At 42.3% G+C, this 14,331-nt stretch overlaps 1 long non-coding RNA gene across 3 annotated transcripts in view; it reads right to left on the bottom strand.

Annotated features, from left to right (window-relative positions):
• Nucleotides 1-12,174: 12,174 nt before the first annotated feature.
• Nucleotides 12,175-14,331, bottom strand: part of LOC123345096 — a 36,985-nt gene continuing 34,828 nt past the window's right edge. For all 3 annotated transcript variants that reach the window (XR_006572716.1, XR_006572715.1, XR_006572717.1), the window contains 2 exons: nucleotides 13,990-14,188; nucleotides 12,175-12,351 (listed from right to left, as the gene is read on the bottom strand). This is a non-coding gene — a long non-coding RNA (uncharacterized LOC123345096). The remainder of the gene's footprint in view (nucleotides 12,352-13,989; nucleotides 14,189-14,331) is intronic.

Raw genomic sequence — 14,331 nt, 5'->3', positions numbered from 1 at the left:
TTTCAGAGGGTCTTCTGAGCACCAGCCCTCTGAGGATCAGGCCTCTATAAAGGCATCTCATTCTGGCATCCAAAAGTCACGTCACTTTGGAAAATCTTGAGCCCTCAGATGCTGAATAAAAACAACATGCTCCCCTGGTTACACAGAGGAGCAAATAGCCGAGCCTGGTAACTCTAATAATTGAAATGTACAACAGTGCTACGGAAAAAAGAACCCTCATTTCCGGGGCTGGTGGATGGGAGCCAGAAGACGCGCTGGAATGGCATGCTGGGATTGCAGCTGAAAGGAAACTCTTTGTTTGTAAGCAAGCAATCATCCTCCCTCTTTTAGCCTAGCTGATCCCACTGGCCCTCCTCTGGCAAAATTCCTGGTCACTTTCAATGAGATTTCTGCCCAAAGGAATCCAGTGGCAATAGCTTTCCCTGTGCTGCTAGAATAGTGCCAGCCTCTCATCTCAAAGCTACCAAACCACCTGGAACTAACCCAAGAGAGTTTCATGCTCAACTTTTATGGATTCACCACCCCACAACATGACTTGAAAAGCAAAGCAAAACTTTTTACTGTCTCCCAACAGGCGTGACATTTCTGAGATTAGGTTTCTTAGTTTCATAACAAAACCTATGACTGCTGGTCGCACTGTAGGTCGTCTGAGCTGAATCAATCTTTGCAAGCCCACCCCATCCCTTGTGCAACCAACTAGATTTACTTCTCGTTTAAAACAAGGTTCATAATAGCCCCAGAAGAGTGCAGTCTCCCAAGAAAGGAGGAAAAGGCAACTGTCAGCTAGTTTAAAAATATTGTTAGTATTGCTTTACATCTTGAGGCGAGTGAAGGTCACATGATCAGAGGAAGACTTTACAGAAGATCTGAAGTTCTAATGCAGTGGAGATTCACCTTCCATGCAGGATTCTCCTCCATGCCCACAGAGAAGTGCTGTCTAGCAACCAAGAGGTTCCCCTCTGCTGTGTTTGGGTCTCCATGGCCTTGTGGTTGAGGCTGAGGGCAGAAAGAGGCAGGCAGGCACTGGGCCTGATCTGCAGTGCCTTCTCCTGAAAATCCATCAGATTTCCTATGACAGTCTGGCAAGGAATTAGTAAGGCTTCACTCCCACTGGGAATCCAGGCCACACACAGCTAGAAGGGGCCCCAGAGTGGTGAAGGTGCCATTGCAGCAGTACAGACGCAAGACTGGTCCATGCAGACCTGGGAAAATTAGTAGAGGGGATCAGATGTGGCTCCTCCATCCCATATTCCTCTTGTGCAGGCAATGTGCAGGGATCTCCAGGACTTACACCTCACTGAGTTTCCATGCCCATCCAGTCCATTCCTCTGACTTTCTCTTTGAGAGGCAGCATCTGCTATGTCATAGCAAGGTACCTCACTGTTACTTATCAGTGCTCCAATTTAATAAGCTGCCTCTAACCAGGAAAGTAGCTTACCCATCTCTACAACTCACAAGGCTTAAGCAAACATGTCTGTTCCATCAAACTGGATTTAATGAACCTGAAACCTAAAGCAAAATGGATTGAGAAAAAGTTAATCCAAAAACCCATACAAGCTGAAACTGACAAGTTTTGCATTGCTCTATATCTTGCTGTTAGGGTTATAGAGGTGCTGCTCCTCACGTAATGGCAGAGCAGAGATCTCTGACAATTTCCAATTACTTAGCTCAAGAGAAGAGCTTATTGTTTTAGAACACTTGGGGCCAGATCTCTCATTGGTGCAAACTGATGTTGTTCCATTGGGGTCAATGAAACTATGCCAATTTACATCAGATGGGAATCTGGCCCTTTAAAAAGAAAAGTAAGCTTAGTTTTTCTGTTAAGTTAAATATCTGTTATCTGTATCCATCATGCAAGCAGAAAGGCCTTTCAGTCATCATTCTGGCTCATTGAAATCAGTTTGTAAATAGACATCCTGCTGTCATAGCCACTTAACTATAAATAGACAGTTTTCGTAAGAAATTCCAACGATTGGATCGATTGCTTCCTGATCCGGAAACGAAACTGGTGCAGCTAGATTACCACATGAAAAAGGGTTAATAAAATCCATGCTAGAAATAGACAGTTAAATCACCCCCTACCCTTCAACCTAATGCAGGCAAAACTGTTCGAGGCAGTGACTGTAAGATTAGACACATCATTGGTAACATTTCAGTTGTTTGTTAGATCAGCTCCAAAGTTTTAGAAGATAAACATCTCAATTTTTCTTTTAAAATAAAATCCTAGAAAATTAACTTCCCCCTCTACTTGCCAGCACTTGAGTCCAGAGCTCAGTCTTTGCTTTGCAATAGCTGATCACACCATAGCTATTGTGCCCTGATTACCAGGAGCCTCTTAAATCAAGGATTGTGAGATACATAAACTGAAAGCTCTCTGGCACTCTAAGAGTATTCACACAGTGCTGACTAAAGTCCTAGCCCAGCATGCACAGAGTGAAGTAAAGTGTCAGATAGGATCTCTGTGGTCAGCCTCTTTCTTTGGTTGTTCTGACATCCTGGATAGGAATAGAGGCGAATACCCCAGGACGCTCAAAAATCCACTTGAATTGTCAAGTGGTTGTAAAATGAAGAACTGCTGAGGAGAAGCACAGAGCCCTGAGTTCAGGTCTTAACGGGGAGGAAGGACAGATTTTCCCCCTAGCTACTTGTTTTAATATATGTTTACAGCTTTTAAAATTCTGCAAATGATTTGGGGTGTTTACAAAAAACAATTTAAAAACAAATGAACATACAAACACACTACCCTGTGCAAAGTTTTTGCAGTTCTTCTTTCAAACATCTTTGAGGCATGGACAACAAAGATGTACTCGCTGGGACAGTGTTGCCTAATGGTTAAAGCAATGTGGGTGGGGAAGTTCCAGTCAGAGGAATATCTTCCATGTTAAAGCCTTATGGAATAACTCATTCCTGGTGGAAGCTCTCCTCTTTCCTACTGCCATCAAAGGTAGAGGAAGACCTCAGTTCTGACCTGAAGTTTTCATCTATGGGATGAGACTATAGTTCAGTCTCAGCAGGAAATGAATGGGCACAGAGACTATCTTCTTAACTCATGAATGAAACATCCAGGTCAGGACTGAGGGCTTGTCTGCATGGTGAGTTAGCATGCAGCGAGCCAGGGTGTGAATCTACAGGTCACCAGATTGCTGCGCATTAACTCACTGTGTGGACACTGCTACAGCAAAGTGACGGTCCTGGAGTATGGCTTAACACACTGGCAGACAGCTTGGAGAGGCCTGCAGCCCTGCTGCTCATGATGTCCCTGATCCATGGATAGAGCAAAGGCTTTGTTTTACTTTTGTATAAAGCACATGACTGAGTCAGGAGATCTGGTTTCTATGCATAGCTTTGCTAGACGTCTTGTGCGGCCTGGCTAAATCACAATGCATATTTGCTAGTGCCAATTGTGGTGGCTGCTTTTATGCTGTGGCCACCTCTCCAATAGGAACTGGGCGCATAGGCCACGAAACAGTGACTCAAAGAGGTATCAACTTTCCATCTAGTCTTACAGTTAACTTGCGTAAATAAAATATAAAAATAAAATTCCCTTGGTAATAGTGAAACTATTTGCTTTTCTGTTGAAGAATCCCTACTGAGCCTACATTGCAATGAGCTGAACCCCTTTGAATCAGAATTTGCTAATGTTTGGGTCCAGAACAGAAACCTGAACTGAATATTTTGGGCTGCCCACCTGTTTCACTAGAATGCCTTAAACATCCATACATGGCATAGAGACACACCTATGTTCACAAAACTTTGGCACACACACCCCCCCCAGCAATACCTGCTTCATACGCATTGGAACTAGAGATATTTTCATCACAAGGTATGTAGGGCTACGTTCTGCTACTAGCAGCATTCCCCTGATTCTCAGTGATGTCTATATGAGCTGCAGCTGCACATAAAGAGCTACACACAAGAAGTTCTAGTGGTCCTACTAAATGCAAGGACAACGCTGCATATTCTTGCATCTCTCTTTTATAGAGCACTCCTGCAACAGGGACAAAGGATTTCAAGTGGGAGGAGGGGTTGATGTGGGGGAGGAGAAGAAGATCAGGAATTCCAATATGGTCAGTCCTTTTCTGCTGTCTGTCACTCACATGCACATCCTTAGGGTCATGGGGTGGGAGGAACAGAATGAGGGCAGCCAGCTTCAGTAGTGTTACTGAGTATGCTCAGTCCATGTGACCATGCTCAGTATACGCAAAGCAGCAGATCTGGTGGGCACATGACCCCACATGCCCCCTCATGCGTTGACTCCCTGTGCAATGGTGCCAAGTCCGTCTTACACTTTCAAAAAAGTCTCCATTCATTTTGGACGCCAAATTTTAGGCATTGAAGCTGGGCAACCAAAAAGTGGAGCACATATAAATGAGGGAGCACTTCTGAAAAACAAACAAACAAACAAACAAACAAACAGACAAACTCAATTTTCCCAATTGTAATATAAAACGACTGCTATTTACTGCCCTCAGACAGGAGGTTGAGGGTATTAGTTAAACCCTCCTAAAGTACTTGGATATCCTTGGGGAAAAGGAGCTTTCTGAGTGTCATTATTAGAACTGGTTGACATTTTTCTGACTGACCAAGGTTCCATTGGAAAATGGTGATGTGATTAAAATCTAGATGTTTTGTAGAAACAATCGATTTTGTGAAAAAAAAAATCATGGGAAATTTAGAGAAGGTTGAAATGTTTCAATGTTATCATTCAGAGTTTTACGTTAATGTCACGTTTCATGTCAAAACCATAAAAATCAAGAATATTTAGTTTTGCAAAAAGAGCTGAAATTTTGACCTTTTGTCCCAATTTGGGCTGAAGCAGCGTTTCAAAATCTCAGAATTTCCCACAGGACAGGGGTCTAGCGCTCACCATTATTCCTTTGCATCTATTCACCCAGTCAATTTGCCCTGGCAGGAAAAAAAATAACCTGACCCAGGAAATGACCCACTCTGATCAATATCTATGCACACACTGTTGACACTTTGCTAAAACCCTGATTCTGACTATGTCACTCATTTCACTGAAGTAGAGTGTTGGCAGTTTCAGTTTCCTGTGGCTGAGGCAAATCTTTTGTACTTTTTCCTTTTGGTTTGTTTTCTTTTACTGGTGTTGCAAGCTTTCAGAGAGACACACATCGCAGGCCGCCGGGCAAGACGTACAAAAGAACTCTAGTAAAAGTAACAACATGTACATCTGGCATATAGATTTGTAAGTGTGGCTGTCTCAGGTCTTTGGCTGGATAGTGGTATTGTCTCCAGGTGTGGTTCATGCACCTAGTTTAACACTAGAACTCTGCAAATATAACCAGCAGCAGTTTTGCAGGTTAATTTGACAGAGCTTTTTCTTCTATTTATCTGTCATTTGGAAAGGAATAAAAACCACACATTTTTGGACCTATTTGTTAGTATTTTGGTAGCAGCTAGAGGCCCCAATCAGCCTCCCATGGTGGTATGCACTGTACATATATCATAATAGAACTGTTCCAGAGAGCTTACAATTTAAAACATATGGTAAGAGGCAGCAAATTGAGACCAAAAAACAAATTGGGGGGCGGGGAGAAGGCAACAGGGAAATTGTCGGATTTGATACAGTCAGCAGCAGCCAGCCCATGTCTAGCCAGTTTTTATCAGAACAAAGGAGAGGCCAGGTAATTCAGATTAATCAACTTCCAATCTGCCCTCTGTGGGCAATTCATTACTCCCATCTCGCTCTATCATGCCGGTTTTAATTGATTGGCTAGTGCTAACTGTTTCCAGCCATAGTTCAGTCACAATTCTAAACCTAAGGACCTGGCAGTATGAGCAATTTGAAAGGCCATATTGCTTGCCGAGACACTCATCACATTCCTCTCATCCCAGCTACTTCACTGTCTCTCCAGCTGGAACACTGGTAACACAAGGGTGGTTTTATGGTCAAGACACTAGATGAGGGGGACTTCGGATATTTATGTTCAGTTCCTGGCTCTGCCATAGATTCCTCTTCTCTCTCTGTCTCAGTCATCCATATGTGGAGCATGAGTATTGCAAACCTACAAGGAGAAGTAGCCCTCATTTATACCTGACTGACTGTCAGTAAGAGATCATGTGTGCAGTGGATCCAGCATAGTGTGATTATAAGTCAGGCATAAAACCAAGGCTCTTGTCAACTATTACTGAAGAAGAATGACTTTAAAAAGTCAATAATCACCAAAAGTGTAAATAAAGAGGCTACAACCAATTTTTTTTTTAATTAAGCTGAATTTTGGTTCATTTTAAGGGCGAGGTTTCAAATGCAACCCCATAATGATATTTCCCTCGGGCTAACGTAGCATGGGGACCTCAAAATAAAGGATGTCATTGAAGCAAAGTTTGATATGGAAGGAAGGAAGTACCATGAAGTCAAAACTCGGAACTTTCAGTTCAGAGACCTGCATGCACAAAGTCACATTCCTTGGCCACGTGAACTGTATCACAACTCAGGAGTCACAGCCATCTGACAACTGTCTTCGGGAGAAGCACTTGGGGAGGAGTATGTTAAAGTACTGGCAAGCATTCGTTAAGGGCTGCTAGAATGAGTGGGATTACAAGAAGGTAATAATGTAGGTGGCAGCTGATAGCCATGAATTGGAGAGAAACCATCAAGACCTCATGAAGAAGGAATGTTTTAAGTCATTAACCATTTCCACTGTGGAGAATATTTAAAGGGATTTTAAAATCTACTAAAAAAATAGTAACGCATTCATCCAGAGTATGGTTTTTTTCTAGTTAAAATTCTGTTTGAAGAACGTTCAAAGACGCTGGAAACGGGGGTTAAGGTGGGGACAAAACATTGGATCACATTTCCAGTGCAGAGCTTTCACTCTAGTATATGACTGGAGCTCACTCCCTGTATCTGCCTCCTCTACAAGTCACCCGCAGTTCTGAAGACTGGAAATTGCATTTTTTCCCAGATCTTTTTCCACTTTAGTATTTTCCCTTAGTCCTTATTTGTATTTATTTGCAATACAAAACATACATAGACAGCCATCCCACACTCTGGTTCCCCCCCGATATAACAATTTCATAACAAGATGATAGAACATTTTAATAAGTTTGCCAAACATGTGTCTATTGCTCAAGCATTTACATAATTAAAAACAGATTTGTTAGACGCTTGCACCTTATTTCCAGTCTGGGTATTTCTAACTTTCGCTTCCAACTCTTGGGTCTTTTTAGTGCCCTTTTCTACTAAATGAAGGATAATCGTCTCTCTCGATAGGTGCTAACACTCCATGATCATGTCACCTCAATTTTTTCTTCAATAAGCTAAATGGGTTGAGCATCTTAACTCTCAAAGTCTGGAAACATGCCTTAGATGAATTGTTCTTTACATTACGTATGATGTAAAGTAGCGTGGCTGGTCTTTCTGTCACACACAAGGCTGATGGGTGGAAATCCTGGCCCCACTGAAGTTAACTGCAAAACTCCCATTGACTTCCATGGAGGCACGATTTCATCTACTATATTTTTTCCTGTGGACACCAATGGTCTTTATCTTTACAAGAGACATCTGATGTTCATGGCTATTCTAGGGCACTTAGAAAAGGAAATTTCAACAGTCTTCCAAATTTCCTTATCAAAGTAGAGAAATTGTTTCTCACATACCAGTTGAAAAAATTAAGTAATACAGATCTTATGTATATCCACTCAAGTGCCTGATCCAGTGTCCACTGCAATAAATAGGAGTCCTCCCCTTGACTTGGATCAGGTCCAAAGTGTATATAAAAATAGGAAGCTCTTTTGATACAGACACTAAAAAAATACAATCCATACAGATTGTTCCCATGCAGAAAATCCTTTGGGTTTTGGCCATGTATCAATCGAAAAATCCAACCTCCTGTAAAACCACAATCTAATCACACCACACACTTGGTGAAACTGCAGAACAATCACGCTTGTCGTTGCTGAAGAAAAGCCTGCTGTTAAACGTCAATCTTTCTATCACCAATAGGAAAATCAACTTCCAGACTGTTTACAAATCCAGTTTGGGGACAGCTGGGCCTGATCCCAGACAAACTTCCTCTGTGATAATTGCTAACATATCAGCACAACCCGGAGATTTTGTTAACTGAACCCATAATTTGTTTAAAAATCTATCATGCATCAAGCAGTCTCCCTGAAGAGGTTTATTTTCTTATACAGATAGAGGGCACTCTGGGGTACCAGTGATACCTTATTTTCATATTTACACAACCAGAATTAAATTTGACACCAAACCCCCTTTTTCCCTGGTCTATGTATTTGGTCTGGAAACTGTGGAATGCATTTGGTTCAGATAAAAGACATTATAGGACTTGAACGTTGGGAAATCATGATGCTTTAATCCCAGAGTCAGCCTACAATACTCAGATGCTTAAAGTTAAGCAAGTGCTTTGCTGGATCAAGGCTTAAGCAAGTGCATATTACATCCAAATAAAACAGGGGTCTCAAACGCAATTTACCTTATGGCCAGGGCCAGTCCTCAAATCCTCCCAGCGGGCCAATCATGTCACTGAAGATGGTGTTCGGAAAAGAAAACGTTTATTTTTTATTTCTAATTTCTTAGAAACAATAAAACTGTCATTCAACTTTCTACAATTCTTTGCCTGCCAGAGAGTTTTTAGTGTTTACCAGACACCTGGCAATGCTTCAGTTCTGTCAGTTTGCTGATGTTTGGCCTCAGTGACTGAGCAGTGGAAACCTTCAGGATTGCAGCAAGGTGTGCATCAGAGAGTTGTGTTTGGTATTTTGACTTGTTTATATTCACTGTGGAAAAAAGTGACCCTGCCTCCATGGCTGACTCTGCCTGGTGACTAGTGATGGTATCTCCGTCCCTCTCCCCCAGCCAATGGGAGCTGCAGGGGGCACCGCCTGCAGCAGACATTGCTGGCAGCATGCGTCTCTCCTCCGCGGGCCACAGTGAGGAGGTTCTCGGGCCGCAGATGGCCCGCAGGCTGGGACTTTGAGACCCCTGAAATAAAACCTGTCCTGATGCTCATACCTTCATCATTTAGTGATAGGATACCACAACCAGTCATGCAGACAAGAGAAAATAGTTTTGGTTATACATTTGAGATATATACTAAATTACAGATCAGATATTTTTCAGTTAAACCTTCTAATTCAAGGGTGGACCATAACATTTTCCCCCATTGGCTACAAAAGGAATTGGCATAGGATTAGAATATTGTTTCCAAACTAATGTGAGTGCACTCTCATCTCCTGCCCTTCGAGGAAGATTTGGAGAGTCTCCATATATGTTTTGAAATTCCTGGACCAGAATAAGCCATCAAAAATATTTTGCAACATGTGGGTTTTATGATAATGGGGAAGAGGGAGCGTTCAGTTTGTATTTTAAAAGAAAGATTTCATGTTTGGCGTCCCAGACTTCCCATAGCTGTGGAAGTCCGACTGATTTTTTTATTCCATTATTTGCAGTCTCTTCAAGAATCGTTCATCTGAAGACTTGAGTATTATTACATATTTCTTGTTACTAAGCCCAAGCAATAATCAATTTTGTCTGTGTTCAATGAGCAGTTGTTACATTCAATTTTAGATTATTTTCCAGTTCACATGTTCCCTGGTACAGAAAACCACTAATCAATAAGATCTTTCCATAACAGAAAATTCCCATTCCAGGATCACTAGAAATGTACAGGAGTATTGTACAGTACTAGGCAATCAGCTTTGATGTCCATAGTTAACTCTGCCATACCTTTTCATCACATTGTAGGATTAGACCTCCACGTTGCATTCTTTAAATACCATAGTACTACTCTCCAGGTTGCACTGTAAATCTTGTATCTACAATGTGCATCTCTCCCTGAGACTTGTGTAGCCAGGATCATGGATTGATGCAGAAGTATTTGGAGGTAAAACACATCCTGAAAATGTTTTGGAGAGGACTAGATCTTGTACAACAATCATATATCAGAGAAATGTGAATGTAACCAACTCCCCTGCTGACCTTTATTTTACTGTATCTGTTTATTTAAAACAGGAAAAATAAGCCCTTTGGGTTAGTTAATACCTTAGATAACTAAAATATACCCAGCCAGCCCCAATTCCTGACCACTTCCTTGTTTATCTTGCTTCTTGGCCAGGAGCATTTCACATGTATATTTTTCAATTCAAGACCCTATCCTTGGTCACTAAAACCAGAGATGAGGCTCCCAAGTCACTTAGCCATTTTTGAAAAAATTCCTTGTGCCACATAAATAGACAAGTTCATATAATACTCCAGCATTTAGATATACCAGAATCCTGATCTACTGTTATTCCAATCATTTGGACAAACTCTGAAGTAGATCATCATCAAGAGGTTCAAAGGCAAGTAGAATGCTCCACTGAGTCAAGAGTGCTATGCTATGTTACATCACAACTGGATCGGACCCAACGTTTTTTATTTAAAATCCCTTGCAAAGATTGGGGTGGGGGTGAGAAACAAAATGTTAAGTATAATGAACTTATTTTAAGCAAATAATTGTACTCTTGTCTGGCTCTGCTTTCAAAGGAAGACGAGGAAGTTGTGGTGGACTAGACATATAGTGCCAACCAATAGGAGCAAACGGAACACCGGTCTCCGATAAGACCGTCTGAGCTTGGACTTCTACATCCTCGCTATCAGCACTAGGACTGTTACTATGGATGTAAACTGGAGGGCATCTACATTAGGTGAGCCTAGAGGGAGAGATTACAGTGGACAACTAACTGACTTTTCAACTGCTTAGCAAACTAAAGCAATAAAGTATCAGAGGGGTAGCCGTGTTAGTCTGGTTCTGTAAAAGCAGCAAAGAATCCTGTGGCACCTTATAGACTAACAGACGTTTTGCAGCATGAGCTTTCGTGGGTGAATACCCACTTCTTCAGATGCAAGAAGAAGAAGTGCATCTGAAGAAGTGGGTATTCACCCACGAAAGCTCATGCTGCAAAACGTCTGTTAGTCTATAAGGTGCCACAGGATTCTTTGCTGCTTTTAAAGCAATAAAGTGAGTTTGCGCATCTGAAACAATGTCAAGACTTGCTATCTTTGTGCTCTTGAGCATAAATATTTTATTTTCTGTTTCTAAAGTGCTCAGCATTTAAATGATGCATGAGCTTTATTTCCACTTTGTAATAGCATCTGTGAATGCAAACCTTCCAATGATTGTTTGGATACTTGGGGAATACACCCTTTAACAGGGATTTATTCTACTGAGGTGCTTATAGCCTGCTTTTTCAGAGGTTTTGAGTGGACACAACTATTGACTTCAGTAGGAGGTCAGCACTACTGAGAGATCAGGTCACCCCATCACACTGGGATGAAGTACCTTACAAGTATCTAGGGTCTCCATTCTGCAAACCCTTCAGTAGTCTTATGCAAATAATTTCCTTAAGACTAATCATGATAGTTAGGGTGGCAGGATCAGTAGATCTTTTCTATTATCCATCCTTCCAGTGTTTCCTACTCTGTGGGTGCGGACTTTCCTTCCCATTGCCATCCTTAGTTTTTAAACTAGATAGAGCATATACTTGTACAAGATGTTCTCTGTAGTGTCCTTTCTGCATGTCTCTGATATAGTATGTGGGACAGATTAATGTGTTGTTTAATAATTAACTAGTGCATCATTCTACACAAGGTATCACAAGGCAAATGTGAAGGTTTAGGGTGGGATTTCCAGTACTTACGTGTGTTAGGAGCATAAACACATTGCAAGTTGATGAGCTTTGGGCTCCAAAGTCACAAAGGGCCAGATTTGTTAAACATAGGTGCCTAAAGATGCAGATAGGCACCTAGATGCCTTTGAAAAATCTCACTAGACACTATTTCCTGTTGATAGTTTACCTTGAAAATGCCTGGAAAAATATGCCCCTTAGGCAACTTTAGGGTCCATTGGATCTAATAGGTATGAGAGCTGGGGCAGCGAGGGGGGAGCAAAATCAGTTGAGTTAGAACAGCTGAGGGCTTTTCAAGTCCTAATATTCCAGATTTGTTCCAGTGTAAGTGGGTAAAAAAAAATGAAATTTGAATTAACTTCTATTGCTCCCAGGTAGAGGTGAATATCACACAGAACTAATTAGCCTTCAGTAAACTCAGGCAGAAGGGTAATTGCCTCTTAGAACTCATGACAATTGTCCTCTTAGAAAGGTTGGGGGACAGAATAAAGACCAGCATGCACTGAACTGGAAATAATACAGATCTCAGAATCCATTGGTTTAATACCCAGTGTAGATGATTAGTAGCAGCCCAGGGTAAATCCTGCAGATAAGCTACTGTGTATTCTGTACAACATTCCTTGAACTCTTCGAAAATCTCCGTTCATCACAAATCCATTTGGCTTTCACAGGGATCCAGCTGTCTTCCAGGTTAATGGCCATCTGAGGAGACAGAATGCCAAGTATGAGGCAGCAGTTTGCTCAGGAGATAGCTTCATTTAAAGCAATATTTATTCATATTCATTTCTCCCGCATAAGCTAGCAGAAAGAACAGAGAAGTCATTTTCAGTTCCTGTTTGCAACTAGGAGGTTGAAAAGGAACAGATCATCAAACAAGGCATGAGAAGAATGATGCAGGGAGACTAAAGCTAAGTTCTGCCCTTGACTCCAGGCAGTGCGTCACACTAACATCTGTGGACATGTCTACACTGCACACTAAGTCTGGGCACTGACTCAAATTGGCGCCTAAGCCCCCCTGTAATCCACGCACAAATCAGTCTGACTTGGGTCACCAAGGCTCAGGACCTAGGTCCTAGGACCTTGCTAAGGGGAAGATTCAGAGCCCGAGTCCATCTGGGACTCAGGTCCAAGCCCTGTCATTTTGCAGTGTGGATGCAGTTCACGCCACAGACACAAGTCGGAAGGTCTGCATAGTGCAGTATGGATGCATTAGCATGGTTAGGAGACCCAGGTCCAGCAATTGTAAGGCCATGTTTACATTGCAGTGTGGACATTCACGTTTGGGCTTGGAAATGCTGAGTTCCCAAGCCAGGGTCCCACAGACCTGGGTTTTCAAGGCTGAATTTATACTAGTTGTGCTTATAACAAAGTGTAAAGGAGAAAATATGGCCATCTCCACAGTGACTATGCAGGCTCCACCAGCAAGAGAATGGCTGCTGAGTGGAAGGAAGATTTGGGAATCTCAAGGGGAAGTCCTTAACCATCCACACCGCAGAGTCTAGTTTGTGGTTCTGTGGCAATTGTGTGTGTGGGCACGCACCTCTGTAACAGGAAGGAGAAGGGCAGAAATTTTACCCTCAGGCTAGGAATTGATAGTGGGGCTTGGGAAAATGGGGTCAGTTGGTTGGAGGAGGGTGCAGGCAGTGCAAAGCATGTGGAAAACTGTCCTGAGCAGTAGTTAGGGATTCCCCTTGAGCTGGGGATACTCTAGGGTGGGTTAGGGTATGTGCCTACTTCCATCAATCCTGGACCAACAAGGTGGCTCCTAGGGAACTATTCCAGTTGATATAATTACTCCAAGTTACACCAGGGGCTGAATTGGCCCCGAAGAGCAAGGATGCAGAAAATGCAGTCGGGCTAGACCTGAGCCTTTGGTCCTTCATACACAGTTTACCATCACTGACCGGACTGAAGAATAGGTTACACGTCTATACCAAGGATGGAGTGGGACTCAGCTGTGCCATTCATCAGAGATAATGTCTATAGGATAGTAATTGTTTCACAGTTGCTCTCTATTAGTGTTACATTGAAATTAATGAAGTGCACAATACATTCAGCAGCGCTAGCTTTGTGGATTCATATACAGCACCCGCCATTGATATATCTTGGCACAAACCAAATGTGTTCTATCTGGAAAGCTGCAGAGTCGTCAACTAGCTGAAGCCAGGACAAATGCTGCTTTTAATTATACCTGTTCTTTCCCCCTCACCGTAACAGGAGTCAATGAGATTAGCCCCGCTACTTTCACTTCTTGCCAGGTAGCTACAGCATTAGTATTATTCTATCTTCCCCTGTCATTAGCTAAATAGCCCCTCAACAGTTGATATAGCCACTACTTACACAAATGGAATTTGCTAGCTGGGTAGAATCGTCAAGCTTTCACAGCTGTGCATCAGCTATGATCTCTACTGACAGGATCACATGGATGTCCTTTCCGCAGGTGTCCATCACAGCTCTAGCATACACTTCAGCAGCCCGTTCAGTCTGACAGATGGAAGTGAATGCGGAATTCCAACTACAAAACATCTCGCTGGTGCAGCTGTGATAAAAGATATACACGAGCTGACATTGTGTGTGCACTACAACCTGAAAGGGTCTAAGAAGAAAAGGACTGTGATAAAGTGGCAGGAATGCAAAGTTCCCTTCCCGAATTACCCTAAATCCGGGTCCTAGAAACCAGAA

The sequence above is a fragment of the Mauremys mutica genome, chromosome 12 (genome assembly GCF_020497125.1).
Source record: "Mauremys mutica isolate MM-2020 ecotype Southern chromosome 12, ASM2049712v1, whole genome shotgun sequence".
Taxonomy (NCBI): Eukaryota; Metazoa; Chordata; order Testudines; family Geoemydidae; genus Mauremys; species Mauremys mutica.
Note: the sequence above shows the minus strand (reverse complement) of the source record. Positions and strands in the feature narration are given on the sequence as shown.